This window comes from Meles meles, chromosome 16 (assembly GCF_922984935.1).
Source record: "Meles meles chromosome 16, mMelMel3.1 paternal haplotype, whole genome shotgun sequence".
NCBI lineage: Eukaryota > Metazoa > Chordata > Mammalia > Carnivora > Mustelidae > Meles > Meles meles.
Window position 1 is genome coordinate 48,560,755 of NC_060081.1, and position 23,664 is coordinate 48,584,418.

At 44.9% G+C, this 23,664-nt stretch overlaps 1 protein-coding gene across 7 annotated transcripts in view; it reads right to left on the reverse strand.

The window, feature by feature from the left end:
- PLCB4 (phospholipase C beta 4) overlaps window positions 1-15,455 on the reverse strand; it is a 420,401-nt gene extending 404,946 nt beyond the window's left edge. For 3 of the 7 annotated variants that reach the window (XM_045980895.1, XM_045980893.1, XM_045980894.1), the window contains exon 1: window positions 15,285-15,454. The gene's annotated coding sequence lies outside the window, so the exon portion shown is untranslated. Of the gene's footprint in view, window positions 1-14,995; window positions 15,126-15,284 lie in introns of those variants that run through there. The other 4 variants (XM_045980886.1, XM_045980883.1, XM_045980887.1 and 1 more) reach the window with 3 other exon arrangements.
- Between the last annotated feature and the right edge of the window lie 8,209 nt (window positions 15,456-23,664).

Below are 23,664 nucleotides of genomic sequence, written 5' to 3' on the forward strand. Positions count from 1 at the left end.
TTTTTAAACTTACCTCTTTAAAGGCCTTATCTCCAAATATAGTCACATGCTGAGTTAGCAGGGGTCTGGGCTTCCAGTTGTGAATTCTGGAGAGCCACAATTCAGTCTGTGACACCCATCAGAGCGACGAAATCAGTCACCTCTCCTTCTCCGTGAACAAGAAACTTGCAGGTAAGTTGATCAGAGCGGCTAAAGCCACTCCAGTAAGTCATGGAGAAACTAGACGCCCCCTGCTTCCCGTTCTGCCACCCTCCGTGTGTGCTCTCACTGTCACAACCACAAGATGGCATCTGCAAATCTAAGCATCATGTCCAGGCTCCAGGAAGGAAAGGAAGAATCAGGAAGGAAGAGCCCACCCAAGGATGTGCATCCATGTCCTGCTGGCCAGAACCGGGTAACACCGTCCTGGCCACAGAGGGGCCAAGGAAGGAGCGCAGTATTTTTTAAAGTGGGCCCGTCGCTGCCCTGAGCCAGAATCAGGGTTCCATCAGACGGGAAGCCGGGGTAAAATTGTGTCCCCCACAGCTGGCCGACCACAGATGTCGCCGCATGGGTGCAGGCCGCCTTCAGGTGGAGGCCTGTCTGAACCACTGACCCACCATGTGACCTTGAGCAACCGCTTTAATCACTTGTTTCTGAGAGGTGGTAATTACACCTAACCTGCAGAATCACTGAAAGAATTCAATAGGGTTGTATTCATTTGTCAGGCCCCGGGCACACTGCCTTAGCCTAAAGGACGCTGGCTTTGGGGCCTGGGATTTCCTGGGAAATCCCAACATTCTGAGTAACCCAGAGCCACCCAGTAAGGACTCCAAACTATCAAAGAAGTGACTCCATTTCTTTACAAGGGCCCTTCTGACATATCCTGGTCAGGGCACGGTCTGAGAGCCTGGAGTCTCTGTGTATATGTGTGTATGTGTATGCACGCGTGTGCACGCTGCTTTCTGATAGTCTTAGGCCTTACGTGAGAGCAGGAAGCACTGATTCCCTGTACCCTGCTCCTTGCATCGTGCCCCTTCTGCAACCAAATGCGGTCCCTATTCAGCAGTGAGGTATATCATTCAGGTGACTTATGCCTTCACCTCTCCAACAAAGCCGGGAGAGGCCAGTTTGGTAAAAAGTGCAACCTTTCCAGAAGGTTTTTAAAACTCATTTGTTGCTCTTCATCGAGGAGTGGATTCCTCCTGGTGATCAATCTTGATGGAAAACCTGGTGGCCTGCCACATTTATCAATTCGAGCTGAGAAAATGAAAATTACCATGTAACAGAAGGGTACGCAAGAGCTTGCTTCAAGCTCAGTTGCTTTCACGAGAGGTATTAATACCCAAGTCATCTACACTTTCAAATTCCCTCCTTTCCCTCTGGTAGCTGTGCAAGAAATCTCTGTATGTTACTTACGGCAGATGGGAGAGGAACTTGTAACTTACTTGGAAATTCTTTCAAAGGGAATGAAAAATCGACAGAATGAGGCCAGTCTTAAGGTTCTCGGAGGGCCTCATGGGTCCAAAAAGGCTAAATAAAAAGAACTATTCCCTATCCATATTTTCAAAGGGCTGTTGTGAAATTTTTTCTCAGCAGCTGTAAGCTACACAGCAATCTTAACTGCTGTCCCCATTCAAATTTGAATGATGATGCATCTAATAATTAACATACTTAACTAGCACTTTTTCAACACAAAGCTAAAAGAAATTGGCTAAATCAAAAAGATGCCAATTAGAAAGAAGAAACCTCCCAACACAACTGGCACCCCAAGTTTGGTGGGGAGGGCAGCATGGTTAAGACCGTCAGAGCCACTATTTTCATATGATTCAAACTGACATCAGGAATAATTTGGGAACTCCTGATTTGGAAACTATAAAAAGTACTCTCTTAAAAACAATATTCAGCAGAATATTTTCCTTCAGTTAATTAATAGCGCTCCTGCTCACTCGCGCGCGCTCTCTCTCTCTCTCTCTCTCTCTGTCTCTTTGGCACTGACAATATTCACAAACCATTTTTGAAAAGAAAATGCTCTAAGAAAATAAATACAAAGCATTTTAGATTACCAAGAGTCCCACTTCATAAAAATAATCAGATTAAATCAATGCTTTTTTCCTGTGAATTTCTAACCAAGTTTGAAATTTACAAAAGTCTCTGCTTCAGAGAGCTAACACATTGTAAGAAAAATAAGCATAACTTGATTAAAATCTAACTCGTAAAGTTGAAACAACCATGTGAGAGCGTGCTCAGCAGGAGTAAACAATAACCCATCTTCAGGGAAATGTCTCCTCTGGTTCTGGCACACTATCCACTGATCAGAACTTCTGTTAGCAGAATTAATGAATGCAGAGTTTTCAGATTACTGATCGCCTTTCCAAACTGATTACTGTGCTACCTTTCAGAGGCCAGTGTAAATAATCATGGAATACTTCTTCCCTCTGTAGTATGTCTGCAGATGGTTTCAGTTTATTTAACATGGTACTTCTTCTGCTTATTCATCAGATTGCTTCCCTAATTTGCCCAACCTGCAGACTCTGTGATCATGGCATTTTAGTTCATTCATTTCAGACACAAAGATTTAGTCTTCTCATATGCACCAGATTCTTCCCTTCCCCAAGGAAGATATGCCTTGGCTAAAATTTGCAAACCATGCAACAGTAGGACTAAGGTGGGGCATCCAACCTGGAGTTGAAATCTAGGCAGGATTTGCAGGGAAGAGGACAGCTGCGGGGGGGGGGGGGTGGGGGGGAGGCGGGGGGGGGGGCGGGGTGTGTGTGTGTGAAGGCCTGCAGGGTTCAGCCAGGTGCAGAAGGAAGTTGGGTGCAAAGTCAGCAAAGGCACTGTGGCCACGGACCTTATGTTCTTGGAACTTTAATACAGCATAAAATAGGTGACAAAAACAAAAACATTAAAACTTCACTGTTGTGGTCCGGTCGTGGAATGGCTCGTATTTGGCAAATTAGGGAAACAGAATTAAGTCCTGAAAGCAACAGAGAACTGTTGAAGCATTTTAGAGGTAATGCTATAAAAAGATTTGTTTTGTGCAAATTACCTTAGCTGAGTAAGGAGAATGGAGTAAAGCAGCAGAGATGTAAATTCATTTTTTTTTTTTTAAGATTTTTTTTTTAAGTGGTGCCTGGCTGGCTCAGTGGGTTAAAGTCTCTGCCTTTGGCTCGGGTCACGATCCCGAGGTTCTGGGATTGAGCCCCATGTTGGTCTCTCTACTCGACGGGGAGCCTGCTTCCTCCTCCTCTCTGCCTGCCTCTCAGCCTACTTGCGATCTCTGTCAAATAAATAAATAAAATCTTTAAAAAAAATTTCTTTTAAAGATTTTATTTATTTAGAGAGTGTGTGTGCATGCACGGGCGAGCAGGGGAAGCAGCTGAGAGAGAGAGAGAGAGAGAATCCCAAACAGATTCTGCACTGAGTACAGAGCCAGAATCCAGGCTTGATCCCCCGACCCTGAGATCATGACCAGAGCAGAAACCAAGAGTCACCAGATGCCCTGGGATGTAAATTTATAAAGTAGCTGTTTATCTACCTCCTCCAGTAAACTGTAAACCCCTGAGGGCAAGAGCTACAACTCACTGTTACAGTATGTGGTACTCAAGAACCAGTAGAACACATGAATGAGGAATGAAAGAGACAGAACAATAGGGAAGCCGATTGAAACATTACAGGAACAATCAAGGCACAGAATGTTGTGAACAACTCTTAGGCGGTGGCTGCGGGAATGGACAAGAACAGACAGAAATGCAAGATAGTCATAGGGTAGACTCAAGAGATCTGTGGCTTCTTTCATGAAGATTTAGAACCCAGGATGAGACATGGATTTGGAGTGAAGTTGAGGACTTCTCTTCTGGATACACCAATCTGAGAGTATCCTGTAGAACTTGAATCCAGCAGGATATGAGTGGAAATCAGATAAGAGGTCAGAGATAGAGGAGTCATCAGTAAATAGGTTGTAAAAATGGTAGAGGTGGAGGAGTTAATCTTATACAGAAAGTAAATAGAGTAAGATGAGTCATGAGCAATGTAGAGACCTCCAGAGAACATCTGTGACATCTGGTCTACCATCCATCCCTTAAAATGGGTGGTAGTCCAGATGTCACAGCTCTGCCTCTTCTATATGAAAATTGTATAGGATGGACAAGCAAGCCACTGCAAATAGGAACTTCCAGAGTCTGTAAGGGAATAGCAAAAATGAACCAGTCTAGTGTAATTCCTTCAGTATTGGCAAAGTGATATGACCTCCCCAGAGTCACCAACTCAGAGAATTTGCACAGCAGCAAATGCTAATAACTAATGCCTTAGTTTCTTACACCATAACACTTGGAGGTAAGAAGAGATGAACTCTGATATTCCTTTCAGCAGTATGATTTTATGATTCTAATCAAATTTCACTGCTTGTTCATTCAGAACAAGTACACAAACCAAACAGAGCAGTCTTTTCATCTTTTCAAACAACAGGGCCACGAAAATGAGAAAATAAATGAACCCAAAATCTCCGAGCCTTCCTGCCATGTTGAACAAATGGGAAAATAAAGCTTGTTCATTTCCATTCAGAGATGCTAATGATTCCGTTAAATTGACTTCTTTGAAGGAAAATTACTGCTAATAACCTTAATTTCCTCCTAGTCTCTTCCCCTAGGTACCTGACATTTTAAATAAAACATTTTCATAAAATATTAAAAGCAAAGGAATGATATCTTAGGTATCCAATTCCATATTGACAGACTTTATGTATCCCTTCTATCTCAGCTGTCTAGGGCCTACACTTTGGGATCTTCAGATAAACACATCAAGTTTCCCATTCTAGGCATATGTCAAGAAACACAATCCATTTCAAATGGACTAGCAATTTGGGGGGGTGGGCAGTGAGGGAGTTTCTCTATGGCCCACCACAAATCATACTGATATCAGCCATGTGGTGGTCTAGAACATTCTTACCTTCAATTTGAATTTAATCACCGTAGATATTTTCTCTTTTTTGTCCCCCAAACCAGGCTTTCCACCCTGGCCTGACCTCTGAAAACTCTGTTCTGGATGGCAGATGGGTAGCACCTGCCATTTGCCTCCCCATACCCATTTGTAACACTTCTCCAGCCTTGCCTCCTTGCCTAAGCCCCTTGGCTTCTGTTTGGATTCAGCTAAAGGATGATACCAGCCAGAAGTTTGGGAGGCAAGGGAAGAGTGAGGTAGGCATATTTATTTCCCCACTGTCTCCCTGCAGGCACAAGACAGGTTGACTGTGTTTTCCCTACAAAAGGACACAGCTCTAGCCAGACAGCCTTCTTGCCCCTCCACTCAGAGCACGAAGAGTTCCCCATCGTTACTAAGTCTTTCTGCAGCCCCCACCTGGTTGTGTTCCCTACACCTGCCCAAACTCTCCAAATGGTCCCTTTATTAAACCCTCCACAGAGGACTCAGTTTACACATGCCATCTGTTCCTTGGCAGGCCCTAAATGACACGGAGTTAAAGACAGACCAGGGAAGGCCCTCCACTGTGGCTCTTGCAGACACAATCAAAAGAAACCGTAAACTGTAAATTGTCATCACATTTCCATGAGCAAAAACCTAGTACACACTTTCTTGAATAGCAAGGTTTCGATGCCAAGGAAAGAGAACTGAATCCTACCATATTTCTACAATTCAGCGTGCTGTAAAAATAAACATGCAGAAGGCATACAATCAGAATCTGAATGTCAATGCCAAACCTAACCAGAATTCTTCTCAAAAACGGGTATCTGGAGAAACACAAAAAGAACCAAATCCATCCTTGAAAACAGAAACATCCCATTTTCCTACTCTTTATCCATATCAAGAATATTAAACCAGATACTGTGACACTTTAAGGTGACTCCAAGTCTTTCAAGGGATGGCACAAAATTCTAAAAAGTACTAATAATTCACTTCATCTTATTGGTAACAACTACAGTTATTGAAGTTGTGATTTTTGGAAAAACTTGGGAATCAGTGACCTAGATTTTTCTGTATTTTCCCCAATATCTCTCAAAATGAAAAAGAAGGGTTTCTAATGTATGTAACAGTCCTTTGTCTATATATCAGATCTAAATATTATAGAAATTACCTTCAGGTAGCTACTAAATAATAAAACTCAATAAAATAGCATTATCTCTGAAGCTTACAATTCTCTAAGTAGAAAGTAAATGAGATTCTTAAGTAAGTATTTGAAAGTTGAAAGCTATAAATACACCTGGACAGAATTTTTAGCATTGAAATTAACTTGATTTTCCCAGGTCAAAATCAGCCCCTGTTGGCTGTGCAGTCCCTCTCTTCTTTGACCATATATTCAAAGGTGTTTATGACATGTCCCTGCTGTGAGTGATCTAGAATTCCACAGCTAACCAAACTGATCAGAATACAGATTTTCAATTCTGAGTCTGCAAGGTATCTTTTTACTAAAGAGTTTCTAAACTGGCCTATTAACTGAGAAATTCCTTCTGACTAAGTACTATATTTTCAAGAAATTTAAGAACCTACACTATTTCTCCATCATTTCCTCGTGCACTGTATATAACCGACAACTGAAATCTGACTGAATCAGTGAACTAATGTAACAATGTGGGGCATGCTTCAATTAGAGGATATGTTCATAATTTGAGGTTCCACGAGATAGAAACTCCCTGGAGGACTTTCTTAAAGGCAATTTGGCAGTGCTCTCTCAAAATGGAAAATGTGCATACCCTCTTGACCAATTATTTCTATTTCTAGGAATTTAGCTGCAAGAAAATCCTGCAGAGGTGCACAAAGACCTATGTACAAAAATCCCTAATCTTGGGCGCCTGGGTGGCTCAGTGGGTTAAAGCCTCTGCCTTCGCCTCAGGTCATGATCCCACAGCCCTGGGATGGAGCCCTGCATCAGGCTCTCTGCTCAGCAGGGAACCTGCTTCCCTTCCTCTCTCTCTGCCTGCCTCTCTGCCTACTTGTGATCTCTGTCTGTCAAATAAATAAATAAATAATCTTTTTAAAAAATCTCTAATCTTTCAGGGTGCAATGTATCCATAGCACCAAAGTTTCTATAATGTTAGAAAGAAAAAGATATCCAGCACACTGACATGGAAAGGGCTCAATGACTTACCTTAAACGAATAAAAGCAAATCACAGAAAAATGTATAAAGAATAATCCTGTTTATGTAATAAGAAAAAGACAGGTATATATATACTTACACATGTAAATGAACAATAAAGGGAAAGGAAAGAGGCCCTCTAAGCTGTTCCCAATAGTCATATTTTGGGATGGGCGCAGGTGGGTAAGAGTATTTTACATTTTATTTCTATATTTCTGCATTACCATTTGCATTGAAATATATTAATGTATCATACACATCATTTTAAAAACCCATGAAAACCAAAAAAATTAACACAAATTCTAGGGACCCCTGTGTCTCAGTCAGTTATGCATCTGCCTTCCGCTCAGGTCATGATCTTAGGGTCCTGGGATCAAGTCCCACATTAGGTTCCCTGCTCAACCAGGAGCCCTCTTCTCCCTCTGCCTGCCACTCCCCCAGCTTGTTCTCTCTCACACGTGCTCTCTCGCCCGCTGTCAAATAAATAAAAAACTTTAAAAAAAAAAAAAAGAAAGAAAGAAATTCTAGAGAGTTTGGTGATTTGTCCAATGACAGTGCATCAGCAGATATGAGAAACCCACCTCAAAGGGATTTGACCCTCATTTGATCACTTGTGATCCACTCATTTAAGAGCCAAAAGGAAAATGAGGACTGTTAAGTCAACCACACCTTGAAATACTAACCTGCAGAAACAGATCTAAAGTCTGCATGTCCAGGACAAACATGGCAACTACCACGTAGCAGTGAAAATGTTTTGCGACTGGTTAGCGTTCAAGACAGTGATGTACAAAAAAGAACCTGCATGTCCCCATAAATGCAGTCACCCATTTCTCCATACTTGGGGTGTTCTTATTTAAAGGAGCACTGGGGGGCCGCCTGGGTGGCTCAGTGGTTTAAAGCCTCTGCCTTCGGCTCAGGTCGTGATCTCAGGGTCCTGGGATAGAGCCCCACATTGGGCTCTCTGCTCAGCAGGGAGCCTGCTTCCCCTGCTTCTCTCTCTGCCTGCCTCTCTGCCTGCTTGTGATCTCTGTCTGTCAGATAAATAAATAAAAATAAAGGAGCACTGGGATATAGGAAAGAAAACCATGTCTTACCTCCCTCAACTTTGCATATTTGCTAACATCTTAGAAAAATGAAGGAAAAGAAAAACAGTGGAAATTCAGATCTAAAATCTATGTCCGCTGGATATAAATGACCACAGCAACCTTGGTAAGAAATTTAATAGGGGGAAAAAAAAAGGATGCTGGGCTTACTTCAAGATGAAACAACAGTTCTGGCAATTTCTAGTACACACTATTTCGGAGCACAGTAGACAAAGGCTCAAAATGGGAGCTGATGCGCCAAATTGGTTCCACACATGGGTTTTGTTTGGCCAGCCCAGGGGCTGACATGTTTGTTTTTATTTTAATTGATTTCTAAACCATTTTCAAATGAGATCTCACACATAAAAAGAAACCTGACTTCACGCTTCTCTGAAAATTGTGGAAGCAGTGGCAACCCTGTGCTGGATACCCACCGGGCGGGGGGTAGGGGGCATCCATCAGCCCTGCGTGCCCCCCACCACTCCCACATGTCTCTACCACCTGGGCGGCCTCCCCAGGTAAAAGCTGGCCCTGCAGAACACCAAAATTGCTTCCTAGGCTTCCCCAGAGTAGCCTTTAGTAATCTCCCTCTCTCAGACTTCTGGCCCAAGCACGTTCGGAAACAAAAGTTTGCAGGATTAGAGGACACAGGGTTCAATGCTCAACTTCCTATTTCAATTACACATTCCCAGCAGGGTTGCCAGAACCTTCTCTGTCAGACCTCAGCCTGGTCACTTAAAATAACGGTCATCAAACATCTTACAGCAACACATCTTTCGGCAGCACGCGCCTCGGCGGCAGGTAAGGCAAGGCAGCGGTTAGAACTTGGAGTGCCGGCATCCATCCACCTGGGCGTGCGTCCCTCCTGGAAATTTAACTCCCTAAAGCAACTTCACCTTCCCCAGCCTCCGTTTCCCCAAGTGTAAACGAAGACACTATTAGTAACCACCAAAGAAAGGATCCAAGGACGTGGCACACGCCCTTCTCTCAACAAATGCCTGTCGGGTTATGTCCACTGCTCCTATTACTGTGTGACGTGCGCCACTGAAGACCCAGGCGAAAGCGGGAGGCACCAAGCCTCCCAAACACCAGAGATCTCCAAATTATTCTGGGCAATACCTCTCTCCTTCCAGGCCTACATGGCTTACGATGATCTTTTTTAAAAGCCTGGTGGGAGGCACAGATGCCCTAAGGATAAAATCTGGCGCACTGAGTAGAGTTTGCAGCCCCGCAGTCACAGAATTTGAGGCAATTAGGGCTGATTTAACAGGGTTAGGCAAGTCCGGGGGGATGATGTGGAACTTCACGGCAGCCCGAAAAGGTGACCAGAACTTTCCATACTTGCAGAGGGACACAGCAAGTATCCCTTGTTACGAGTTTGTTTGTTTGTTTTTAAGATTTTATTTTTTTTAAAGATTTTATTTACTTATTTGACAGAGAGAGAGGTCACAAGTAGGCAGACAGAGATAGAGAGGGGAAGCAGGCTCCCTGCTGAGCAGAGAGCCCGATGCGGGCCTCGATCCCAGGACCCTGAGATCATGACCTGAGCTGAAGGCAGAGGCTTAACCCATTGAGCCACCCAGGCGCCCTAAGATTTTACTTATTTGAGAGAGAGTGCACACCATGAGCAGGTGCGGAGGGTGGGGGGAGGTAAAGGGAGAAAGAGATGCAGACTCCCAGCTGAGCAGGGAGCCTGTCCTGGGGCCCGATCCCAGGACCCTGAAATCATGACCTGAGGCGAAGGCAGACACTTAACCAACTGAGCCAGCCAGGGGACCTCTGTTACACGTTTTAAAGGAACTGACTCAGCCTACTTTGTATGGCTAGGTCAATGGCATCTGCCTCTCCAGGGAAGGAGAGAGTGAGCAGTAAAACTAGTGTCCGAGGAGAAAGACTAATCTCATCTGTAGCAAAAGCAACAGAAACAACAATCCCCAGCGTCAGACACAGTACAGTGTGCTGTGCACTTTTGCCCTATGGGGTTATTCTCCACATTTTACAGATGGGGCAAGTGGGTAGGTGCCCAAGATCACATAGCTAATACAAGACATCGTTGAGATTCAAACTCAGGTCTGCCTGATTCCAACACCCGAGGGTCTTAGCAACTTTGCACCTGCTGAAAGCAAACCCACGATGCAACCCCCCACTTAGCCCCCAGCTGCCTCTAAGACAAAGTGTTTCTAGAGCAGTTGTCCTTTACCTTCAGTGGGTCACAAACCCCACCCTCTGCCAAATCTGGGGAATCATATAGACCCTATGAATGTAATACTTTTAAATGTATCAAATGAAGCACAAAGGAAAACAATTGATATTGAATATACTTATCAAAATAATTTTTTTTAATCTGGGCATACCTAGTAATACATGTGTTTCTTTTTCAACCCTTTAAATGCCAAGATCCAGACTGACAATAATACTTAGCCTAATCGTCATTTGGAGGTAAATGCAAATAAAGACATAATTCATTTGCCAGCTAAATTCATCAACCCACCCAATTCCATCCTCAGACCATTACAGGGTAGACCCGAGATGAAGGACTCTTGCTCCAGAGGGCAGCATGAGATGTCAAGTATAAATCTAAAGGTCTGCGGTCTCTTTCCTCTGGATGACCTGTTTATAACGAATGACATCAAGTTACTTTCTTCCCCTTGTTCTGAAGAGGTGGCTCAGTCATGTCAGGGAACCAAAAACACCCAATTGTTCAGGAGCAAAAGAATACTTTGAAGGCAATGTATCTCAAAGCAATGGCTTGCCTGACCCCAAGGGTAGTGTGGTCACTAGAGGTAGAATTTCCCAACCCTCAGCATCCCAAAGGATCATGGGAGAAGAACTGTGACGGAGACTCCCAGTCAACGGGTGAGATAACACTATCCTGCCATCACCTGGTATGCGACCTTCTCAAAGAAGGTTTTATAGGTGGGAGGCTAGAAAGGTGTTCAGAGAAACACTTTCCTCTGATTTCTGTCTCTTTCAACTATTTTGATTCCTCAAAGAAAAAGTAGAGGGAGTCCATGCAGAGAAAAAAAAAAACCTGCTAACCATTCATCCTCCTTCATGGAAGGATCTCCCAGCTAAGATCTGGAAGGTAGGGCTATAGCACCTTCACCTCCCCTGTGAACTTGAGTTACACCTTGAGCATATGAAAAGCATCCAAAGCCATGAGCTTCCAACCAGACTTTTACAAAGTGGGACTTGAGGGTGGTTGTTTGCAACTGGGTGCAATGGGCCTTGAGAATAAAAGTGACTCTGGGTGATTTTTTTTTTTTTTAAAGCAGGCTTAATTCTGATGAAGGCCGTGCAGACTTCTCACCCATCTCCACAGTGATGCGTTAGCACCCAGCTCTACTTCCAATGGGGTGATGTAAACCACCCATATTTCTATTTGGTTAGTGAAAGAATCATAGCCTCTGAACGTGCTAGACTTTCATATCCTTCTAAGGTATAACTAGATAAACAGTACTACACCCTGAGGAAGTATTTCTACTTTAAGGGGGAAGGCTTTATCAAAAGAGAAACTGTTACACAGAAGAACAAATACTAAGGAATGGAGGAAAGACCTATGCAAGGTCATTACATTTCTTGACAATTGCAGGGGAGTAGAAAAATACAGAATGGACAGTACTGAGAACTAAGCAGTGTCTTTGCGCCAGCAAAACCACAGAAAGTCACTGCTGCCCACCATTGGCAATGAAAAGCTGTATTTATTTCTTGAGAGGTAGATGAGTCTTTTTGGCAGACACTAATATGGCCTACAAGTTCACATTATGAGGTGAAAGCATCTATTTTAGAAACTTCAGTCTGGACATGAAATACCAAGTGTGATCATTAAAGCAGCTCCATTAGTCCTTGACCTCATTCTGCATATAAAATGCAGAAGTTCTTGGTTTTACAAGACTTACTGCGATAGCCAGTTTATTAAAAACCTAGGTCACGAGTGCTAATAAACAGGCTGTTTCATCCTTACTTTAGAAGTGGTCCTTACACACGATGATAATTTAGCCACAATCTGCTAAATAACTTAAAGTTCCAAAGAATATTTTTGCTTCCTCCAAAATGTTTGAGTTCACTATTCACTACTAAGGGCATTCGGGGAGAGGGGGAGAAATACATAAGCTTTTTTTCCTATGACTACATTAAGTCCTGTGATACAAAAAGGTATAATTTATTCTCAATGTAAGATTTTAAATTTTTAAAAATCGAGTAAACTCGGTAGCTAACGACTAATGCATTTTTTAAAAATCCACAAAAGTTGTTAATTGTGATATTTGAGTCGGCTGGCTACATCTGAAAGTTTGAGGATGGAAATGCAACACAATATCCAGAAACTGGTCTAACTTATGTCACATCCGTTCACAAATTAGCATGCCAATGTGATCCGTTCAAGGAAAACAACACGGCAGCACTGAAAGGCATTTTACTACAATTTTAATTTTGAGGGTGGGTTAGGGATTACTAGGCAAACACATTTCAGTTCCTAGTAAACATAACTGGCCCCTGAAGCCAAAATCAGCAGTGCACAATAAGGCCAAGACAGGTGGATGTATTCTTGGACAACATAAAATAGCGGGCAAAAGGCATTGGCTAGGTCTCTGCTGGAGATGAAATTGCTCAAAGTGATACAGATTTTTAAAGTTCATTTTCTGCAAAAGCTTTTCCGTAAACTTTACCATTTTTTTTTTTTTTTTTGAAAAGCAGAGACCCTTACCACTTTTTAAACTTCCCTATTTTGCTCCCTCATAGGCGAAAACACACTACCTCAAGATTCTGGGGCAGAGTAGTTTAATATCATTCACATTGTCAGGCACATAAATATAAAACTCCGAAGACAGTATTTGAGAACAAAGCGCTTCTGTGTGGGTGTGCATTTGTAAAATAAAGGTAGCATTATTCCGACAGATAGAAATGTGTATCCAGTGATCAAATGGAGTATTAGAAATTCTGTTTTGACAGTTACTTGTAGAATAGCATTTTCAACAGCCATTAATTCAAAGCTGGGCGGTGATATCATCAAAGCTAAATCAAAACGAAATTCAGATGGTTGAGTAATCACAGTTGGAGGGATGTGTAATTGGTAATCTACTGGAGGATACCTTTAGCTGCCATAATATGCTACACGCAAAGGGTTACTAGCTCTGGCAGCAAAAGGCTCCTGAAATAAAAATGCCAATTAAAAAAAATGCTCTTCCATATAAGAAGTGAATTTCTGGGGCGCCTGGGTGGCTCAGCGGGTTAAGTCTCTGCCTTGGGCTCAGGTCATGGTGTCAGGGTCCTGGGATTGAGCAGGCATCTGGCTCTCTGCTCAGCAGGGAGTCTGCTTCCCCCTCTCTCTCTACCTGCCTCTCTGCCTACTTGTGATCTCTCTCTCTCTCTCTCTGTCAAATAAATAAATAAATAATCTTTTAAAAAAAAAGTGAATTTCTATGAAAACAGGTGTTTTCCCAAGATGGCAATCATTTATTAAACTTCTACAGTTCAAAAGGAAGATGACATAATAGATTAAAACACCAGCAGAAAACTATGCAAGACTGTGCTATGAAAAACATCATTCTAGATTACATAACATGAATAATGGCAGATTAAACTACACGCCCCTACCCAGCTAGATTTCTGTGCTCTATAACTTAGGCCACTTAAGTCTGAAGAGTACACAACCCTAGGTTCTCAGTTGAACCACATATTTTTGAAACCAAGTGTCCTGAAAAAACTAGAAGGAAAAAGTTAAATTTTACACACACACACACAGAGGCACAGTTTTCCCCGAGGAACACAGTTCCTTAGACACTTTCTTACCCACCTCATAGATAGCCCAGGTAAAGTCACCAGTTGCTTTTCCTGGTCATGTTTACTTTATGAATCTGATTTCCCTTTAAAGAGGAAACTCAATTCAATTTTAAGTATTACAGGGCTGCCTATGTTTGAATGACATTAGTGCCAACCAAACAGAAATATTAAACAGCTATCTCCCACACACTCCTAATTTATAGATCACCCTGCATCACATTTATGGTTTTAAAAAAAGGCAATCTTCCACTAATAGTTTGACTGAAACTAAATTTTAAACTCCTGTGTATAACCAGAGACTCGCTACAAGAGCTTAAAAAGGGGGGGGCAGTAGGAAGTTATCTCTCAAATACATGCATAAGTTTGAAAATATAATAGGCATTTGTATTTTCTCTAGAAAAATCCTAGTTTATGCGAGTTTTATGATTCTAGATAAAGGCACGCTTAGAAACAATTGGAAATTGATGACTTCCATATTTCCATACTTCAGTACTGCCTACAAAGTCTACAGGCAGAAGAACTATACTAAATAGAGTCTAATTAGTTAAAGAAAAGACAACTTTAAAATTCTGAAAAAAAAAAACAACCAACCTTTAATCTCCATCATTTATAAGCTTTTAGGAGGCTCAAACACTGCCCCCCACCGAGTGCTGGCCTGTCAGTGTTGTTTTAAGTGGAAATGGTCAATCATTTCTATTACCTCCCTAGAAGAGGTAAGAAGACCCACATGCATACACATTTACATGCTTTGCACGGTGCCAACTATTTCCAACCAAAATAATCATATACACGTCGAGCCGAGCTATTTCTAGCCAGAAGCGGTTAATGTCTGGACGGAGTCGGAGGAAACCCAGTAGGCGATGATTACAGGGGAGGGGGTGGCGTGCGGACCCCTGCCTCCCGCGCGCGCGGCGCCTAGCACCCCGCACCTGCACGGGCTCACCGGCAGGGCATCCGGGTGCGCGCGCACGCGTCCAGGACGCACCCGCCGGGAACAAACAAGCCCGCGAACCTGGGCGGGCGGGAGCATCCTCGGGCGGGACCCGAAATGCCTTCTCCTACCTGTCACTTTGCCCGGAGCTGCTGCCGGGGATGCGGCCACGGCCGCTGCCTGGAGACCCAGTGTGTGCGCGCGTGTGCGCGCGCGCGCGCGTGTGTGTATGTGTGTGTGTGGTGTGTGTGTGAGATCTTGTTTGCGGTGCGGCTCACTTACTGCTCCCCGCGCCACCAGCCCCCACCCCCCAACCCCCGAGAGCCGGCCGCTGAGCCCCCTCCCGGCGCCTCCGGTCCCGCCCTCCCGCCGGCCCCCGCCCGCCCCCCGCCTCCCCGCCTCCCCGCGCGCGATCCTCACCTCTGCCGAGGGCGGGGGGTCTCCGCGGGCGCTCCTTGCCGAAGCCGCGGAGCAGCGCTGGCCCGCTCCGCCTGCCCGCCCGCCCGCGGGGCTCGGCGTGTCCCCGGCCCCGGGTCCCGCTGCCCCTTCGTGGCCGGCTGTTCCCTCTACCCCAACCCCGAGTCTCCCTCCCCGTTCGCCTCCCGGCTCCAGAGCCCGAGCTGTCGCCTCGCAGCCCCAACCTGCCCAGGCTACGGAGCATGCCCAGTGCGGCGCGCCCGGGCTGGGCTGGGGGTGGGCAGGGGCAGGGCCGGCCGCCCGGCTGCCGCGAGCCGGCTGGCGGGGAGGGGGCGCCGGGGGGGCCGGGGGCGCAGCCTCGCGGCAGGGGGCGGACGGCCCTGGAGGGTCGCGCGCCGCTCCGGGAGGCGGTGGGTGGGGCGTCCGGGGAAGCCGCCTCGCGGCGCGCTCCTCGGGGGTCTCCCCGGCCGCCCACCGCAGCCCTGGCGCCGCAGCACGTGCCCAAGGTCTGGGGTCCTGGGTCCTGGTGCGTGCAGGGTGGCGCGGGGCGCAAAAGCTTGGGGGTAGGGGGGAGTGGCACCCTGCTCTGCTGGGAGACCAGCAGCCAGCCGCGGGCCGTGGGGCGGGGGCAGCGGAGGGGTCCAGGACTGGCGAAAGTGGTACCCCAAAGCGATTGGCGAGGGTGGGGGAGGTGTTTATTTGATTACATTTTGTTTTATAAACACATAAAGCGCTTACAGTGCTTCGGGCACTATTCTAAACGCTTTTTTATTCATGTAATCCTTAAAACAATCTTCCAAAGCAAGTACTACTATTACTTTTTTTTCCGAGGCTTAAACTGAGCCACAGAGAGATTAAGTGGTTCCAAAAAGTCCTCCCCCAAGTGCAACCTCAGAGACGCAAACCCCCCAGACTTTCTTCCCTGTAACGCTGGGGCGCTGCTCCAGCCAGTTCCTGCCTCGCCCCTACCCTACAACGGCCCCCCGGTGAATCCGAGTCGCTCTTGCACTCAGACCCTAACGGTGCGGACTCTAGCATCACTCTTTGTGTGGACCCTCAGCGCGCAGCTCCAGAACTCCCGGGAGGGCTTCCTCCTCCCCTAGGCCACTCCGCCTCCTCCTCCCGGCCGGCGGCCACCAAAACCCGGAGACGTGGCACCTGCGCATTGGGGACTGGGGCCACGCTCGCTGCTAAACTGGGCATGCTCAGCCGCCTAAGCAGGTCCGGCCGGCCAGGAGGAAAGAGTGAGCGTGGCCGCTCGTGCAGTGTGGGGATTGGAGAGGGGATGTCCAGGCTCTTGATGGGCAGAAGCAGTTGTAGATACCAAAGTCTCATTCCTCTGCCACGTCCTGGCCCTTTCCAGGCAGGGCTAAAAGGAGATTGGGATTGGAGAGGGGCGGGGGATTAAAAGTTTACCAGCTGGGCATCCTTAAGTGGGAGGGGGCTGAGCGCCCACTGACAACTCCCCAGCAAAATTGCTAAGCTGCAATTTTAGCTTAGCCCTTAAACATGCTCCTAAGTTAGCTGAACCTGTCTGTGCAGAAGTCAAGAAAAATAGCCTAAACCAAGTTTCCCAGCCAGATTGGAAAAGAAGGAAAGACAAAACCCAGAGAAAAGCTGGGTGGCTCTTCACTGCTCAGAGGTCTTGGAGATGTGGTGATGTTGAGTAAAGCCAGCGGAATCCAGCAGCCCTTCTCAGACTGGGATGTGTGCACAAATCCTCGGGGGGATCTTTTTAAAGGGCAGATTTTGATTTAGCAGTCCTGGGGTGGGACCTGAGAATTTGCATTTCAAACTAGCTCCCAGGTCATACTAGTGTTGCTGGTTTAAGATCAGACTCCGAGTAGCAAAAGGTTAGGGCAGTATTTTAGGCCTGTTCTCTATAATTATGAAAACTGAGGTTTAGAAAGGCAAAGCAGTTTCACCCAGGTCACACAGCCAATAAATAGCGTAGATAGTTTCAAACCCAGTACTAGAAGACATCCTGTGCTTATGTTCCTGTATTCCCCAGGTATCACCCATAGATGATGAGCCAGCAGCTTCATCTGTGTGTCTCGACCATGTCCACAGTGGAATTTAATTTAGTATATAGTACCCCTAAACCTACTTTATCAGTTAGTCTCCCCTGTATAAAGCCCCGCCAAAATGTAGTAGCTTAAAACAACTATTTGTTCATTCACAATTCTGTGAATCAGCTATTTGGGCTGAAATCAGCAAAGCAGTTCTGCCTTTTTTTGCTGGGTCCACTCATGTAGATGTGGAAAGCCTGGAGCCTCATCTGATGGCTGAGATGAAAGGATGTTCTTTCTATATTGCTTCTTCATATAGGGAGCTTCTAGTTTTCAGCAGCAAGGGAGGGCAAGCTCCAATTTAAAATAGCATTTCAGGGGCACCTGGGTGGCTCAGTGGATTAATGCCTCTGTCTTTGGCTTGGGTCATGATTCCAGGGTCCTGGGATGGAGCCCCACACATCAGGCTCTCTGCTCAGCAAGGAGCCTGCTTCTTCCTCTCTCTCTCTGCCTGCCTCTCTGCCTACTTGTGATCTCTATCTGTCAAATAATTAAAGAAAATCTTAAATAAAATAAAATAGCATTCGTACTTCCTTTTGCCAATGTTCTATTGACTAAAGAAAGCCGCGTGGCCAAGTCCAGATGTAAAGCATGGAAAGAAATAATAAACCTCACTTTGAAGTAGGGTTTGTTTGTTTTTCCAATCTATCACATACACCAACTTGTATAAAATCAGGCTTTTCCCCTAGAATTCACTCAAGGTTTTATAGATTAAGCCTATCCTTAACTTTTACATATTGGTAAGCCCAACCGTAGCAATCATTTATTGTTAGACTTATTAAGGAATCTTAGCTCAGTGGGGTATAAATATTAACTGTTTAAAATGTTCTTCAAAGTACTAAGTTTAATTCATTTCTGTTGAAGCTCCGTTTCCCTTTCCCTCCCCTTTCCCCTTTAATGCCATCTTAGATGGCCATTCACCCAACAAACATTTTTGAGACTTTTTTAAAAAGATTTATTTATTTATTTTTAGAGACAGAGAGTGCACACACTTGGGGAGTGGGGAGGGGCTGAGGGAGAGGGAGACAGAGAGAGAGAGAGAGAGAGAGAGATCTCAAGCAGACACCCTGCCTAGCACAGAGCCCAACACAGGGCTTCATCTCACAACTATGAGATCATGACCTGAGCCAAAATGAAGAGTGGGTCACTTAATCGACTGGCGAAACAAGGCGCCCCCGTTTCTGAAACTTTTTAAATGTGCCAGGCACTATGTTTTGCCCAAGATACCAAAGTCAACAGAAGAGACAAAATCATTTCCCCTATGAGCTTAGATAGTATCAGAGGAGACAATAAAAAGCATACTATATTAAAAGGATATGACAGCAAGTAGTATTGGGAGCCAGGGAGGAAAGGAAAAGCAAAAGCTTCATGAGGCAGATAGGAGGGACCACTATTTTAGATAGTGGTCAGAGATGGCCTCTCTGAGGATGCGGCATTGAGTGGAGACCTAAATGAAGAGAGAGATCTGAATATCTGGGGAACAGTGTTTTCAGCAGAGGGAACAGCAAAAGCCCTGAGATGAGAATGTGATTGGCACCAAGAAAGAGAAAGGAGGCCGGACTGGCAGAGCAAGGCACAGAATGAGTGGAATTGGGGTCACAGAGGCAGCAGGGGCCCAGGCTACGTGCGGCTACAGAAAGGACTTTGGGCTTCAGGCCAAGTGCGGTATGAACCCATGGGAAGATGTTGAGCAGGGTCAGAACATGATCTTATCAGTGGTTTAGAGAGCTCACCTTGAGATTACCTGTAGACGGAAGAGTTCAAAAAGCGAGCCCAGTAAAAGGACAGCAGTGATTCCGCTTGAGCTGAGTTTATCATCTTCAGCATTAAAACCCGGACTGTGGGGGCGCCTGGGTGGCTCAGTGGGTTAAAGCCTCTGCCTTTGGTTTGGGTCATGATCCGAGGGTCCTGGGATCGAGCCCCGCATTGGGCTCTCTGCTCCGTGGGGAGCCTGCTTCCTCCTCTATCTCTGCCTACCTCTCTGCCTACTTGTGATCCCTGTCTGTCAAATAAATAAATAAATAATATTAAAAAAAAAAACCAACAAACCGGACTATGTTACATCTCCAACGTTAGACTCAATTGAAATCCCATCTTCTCTCCGTCCCCTTGCTGGCCCCAGCTGGATCCATTGCTCCTTGGAGTAGAAGGCTGGTGACGCAGGATCTGGGCCTTAAAATCCTTCATGCCACTGGCCCTTCAAAGCCTAGCTGGTCCAGGATGTTGGGTAGGAAGGAAGAAGGAGGAAATGAATGAATGTATCTGCTTTTGACTTGTGGCCATTGTGGTCCTCACTGTGGCTGCTTCTCTATCTAAAACATCAGCAACAGGGACACGTGGGTGACTCAGCTGGTTGAGCGGCTGCCTTCGGCTTGGGTCTTGATCCTGGCGTCCTGGGATCAAGTCCGCATTGGGATCCTTGCCCAGCAGGGAGCCTGCTTTTCTCTCTGCCCATGCCTGCCACTCTGTCTGCCTGGGCTCACTCGCTCTCTCTCTGACAAATAAATAAATAAAATCTTAAAAAAATAAAATAAAAAACTTAAAAATAAAAAAAAAAATTGTAAAACACCAGCGACTTTGTGGCAGGTGTCCTTTTGCCTGTTCTCTGCCATGAAAGACACAAGTAAGGCCCTTCGGGGGTCCTTTTGGACTCCCACCCTCCCAGCACTTCTTCTTTTATTCCAAGCCCACAATGCTCTCCAGGGTGGCCTAGCCCAGTGCATCTTACTGCTGGGACTCATAGGCCAGGCAGGCACCCTAGTGGGTGGGCCACGTACAAGAAAGCTAAGCCCAGCAGCCTTGCACAGTGCCCACTGGAAGTACTAGAGAAAATAGCCCATCCAAATCAGCTTGAAAGGTTGGTAGGGAGGGAGAGTAAGAGTTTTTTCTGCCGTGAGGAGGATACCTAGACCTAATTTTGGGAACTTTTTCTAGAATGTGAGTGCCTGAACACTTCTTTGTACTCACCTGCAGGTTTTACTAACCAGTTGCCGGCCAACATCTTATTATGGAAATTAACATTCACCACAAGAAAGGCCAAAGCAAACAGTCGGAGCAATGAGGTCCTTACATTTTTATAAAGTCTTACTTGGTACTGCAACTTTACAGGAAAGGAGGACAGGAGACAATCAGCACCTTCCGGTTGATAGCCACAACTATGTTCTCAAAAGATCACATTGTATTCTTTTTAGAGAAAGGGCAGCTCATCTCTTGTCCTGATTTAAAGTGATACATTCATCACTGCTTCCACCTAGCTTTTTACATGCTCTTTGTAAATGAAAAGACCACCACTGGCCCGTTGGTCCAGTTCGCCTTAACTAGGGACATGTAGCTTTGACAAGTGGGCAGCACAAAGACCAGCCTTGATGTGGTCTGGCTTAGCCCCAGGGTGTCTCCTCCCTAACCTGTGTCTTGTTCCACCATGTGCTGAAGGAAGAAACAATTTCTTAGAGGCACTGAGAACCAAAAAGAATGATAATGAAGAAAATCGTCCGAGGATGGGGTTTGTGTAGAATATAGTGACAGTCTCAAAAGCCTCACTAAACTTTCTGTCAAATCGACTATTGACTGGAGGCTAAAGAGAGAATAGAAAGAAAAGCAAAATAAAGAAGAAAATTTAACTCCATTCCAAGCAAATTAGCTTAAGAATAGAATTTCCTACCTGTGAGCCAGGCTTGGACTATGACTACTGCAGAAGTTCAAAGTGCTGTCTGATGGTGATGATGATGGTGGTTGTTATTATGAAGGTAATAGCATCTATGCAATAAAACACGAAAATCCTAAGTGGGAGCTAAGGAATTTCCACTTCCAGAAATTCTTATGTGATCACCACCTGGTTCAAAATATTTTCAACATTCCAGAAAGTTCCCTCATGCTCCTTCCCAGGCAGTAACCCCCCCCCCCCCCGCCCACACACACACACACACACTACCACCACCACCACCACCACAAATAATCACTATTCTAACACCATAGAATTGTTTTCCCTGTTTTTGAATTTCATATAAATGTAATCAGGTAGAATGCACTCCTTTGTGTGGGGTTACTTTCATTCATTACTATGTCTGTGAGATTCCTCCAAGTTACAATTTGTATCCAGTGTTTGTACCTTTTTATTGTCGTAAATTTTATCACTGTATGAATATATCAAAATGTGTTAATCTGTTCTATTGTGATGGTAAAATTTTGTGGGCTTTAAAATTGCTCTCCAACCCTTGAAAATTGGTCCTATATTTCCATACGATTTCTTTGTATTCCCTATTATTAATACAGTACAGTAAGTATATTAAGTACCCAATACTATTCTTTTTTTTTTTAAAGATTTTGTTTATTTATTTGATAGACAGAGATCACAAGTAGGCAGAGAGGCAGGCAGAGAGAGAGGAGGAAGCAGGCTCCCTGCTGAGCAGAGAGCCCGATGCAGGGCTAGATCCCAGGACGCTGGGATCATGACCTGAGCCAAAGGCAGAGGCTTTAACCCACTGAGCCACCCAGGTGCCCCCAGTACTATTCTTAATGGGTTATTCTGTGAAAATAAAGTTGATTCTCTGCCATGGTAAATTCCTAATGGTTTTATACAAAAAGCAGAGTAAAATTATGTCATATTACTGGATAAAAAAAATTAAGGGATTTTTTTCCTCAACTAATTCAAAAGGCAAATTAATTTTTCTAATACCAAAGCATCTGTAATCACTTCTTTTAAGTATGATGAATATGTGCTGTTAGATGTAAATTAGAAAACCTCACACATGGATGGCAGCAGTTAACCCACAAGATATGATTTACAAATGAGAACACTGTTCCTACTTACCTGATGTTTATGGCAAGATTACATAAAATGAAATGAGAGCATATGGAAAATATACACACGACTTAATGAGGCTGCTAAGCTGCTGGCCTAATTGCATGGTTTTATATTTCTCTCCACTCTTTTAATGTGAACAGATCAGTTTTGTAAATACAATGATTTGTTCCTACCATCTCTGTTAGGCTGCAACAAGATTAGAAAAATACATTAATTTACAATATAAATATCAACTGCACATTCAGCAAGACTCAATGTTCTTTTCTTTCCTTCACTGACTCCGTGTGGTTGGAATCACAACCAAAGCACAGTTCAGTTAAGTTTATTGTTCCTCTGTCTCAGGAAGCCCCAAATTTTCATCCACACACACAAACATGAATTTCTTTGACTTTTCTTTTTCAATCATATTTACCAATGTGATTCGTGCTGGTTAAGATAACAATAGTGGATTCTTCTGAGTCCCACCTAGAAGTGACTTAGAGGACCATGTGATCCAATCACTCCGACGAACTGAGGAACATTTTAAGTCTCAGAGACTGTGTGGCTTGCCTGGGTTGAATGTCCAGCTGGAGGCATGTTCAGACCTCAACTTCCATTTCAGAACTTGTAGACACACCTCTTGGGAAATTTTTTTTTCTCCTTGTATTTTTTAAACATTTCCTCAAAGAACTTTCCCTTTCTGAACTTTGTCAAATGAGCTGACAAATGTGCTAGCACTGAATTAATGAGAAGACTGCGTTTCTTGCACCCACATAAGCTTCTGATACTGAAGAAAGTCCTACTCAAGATTTAGGCAGGGCTAATGCGGTAGGGTTGGTTGTCCACTGCACAAGGATGCAGGAGCAGGAGGGCAAGTGTGAGACTGAGGTGCGCCCTTTTTCAAGCCTTCTCCCTGGCACGGGGCTGTCTCTACCCTCAGAGAAGGGATACATTTTTCTAATTTGCAAAAGGTCAGGGCATAGGCCAGACCCTATAGGGCACATGCAGTAGAGAGACTCCCCTTACATAGATAATATTCTGCCAATTCAAGCATAACTAACAGCGAAAGATCTGTGTGATATTTGTGCCGCCTCCTGCCCCAATCCTATTTCAAAATGCTGTCAGTGCAACCAGAAATGAGTGTGTCTTTCTTGGCTGGTTCACGTAGGGCTTTATTCTGTCTGAACTTCATGGCAATGACCGGGTATCAAAGAAAGCTGTGCCAATGCACAGGCCCATTTCACCTTGTGCTCTTGTCATGGCTGCTAAAGTCTCAGTGCCCCCCCCCCCCCCAGCAAGTCACTAGTTTGGACGCAGGGTTTAGGGACAGTGCAGTGTGACCTGCTCATAGTAGAAAGGTGTGGCAAAGGGACGAGGTGACAATTGAGGCCATCACTGCCCTCCACCACCCTGCATTATCCAACATTGAATTCCTTAAGGGCAAGGACCATTTCCTATTTAACTTCTAATCCCCAGGGCTCAACCTGGTGCTTGGAACACAGTGAGGTAGTAACAGATGTTTTTCTGAACT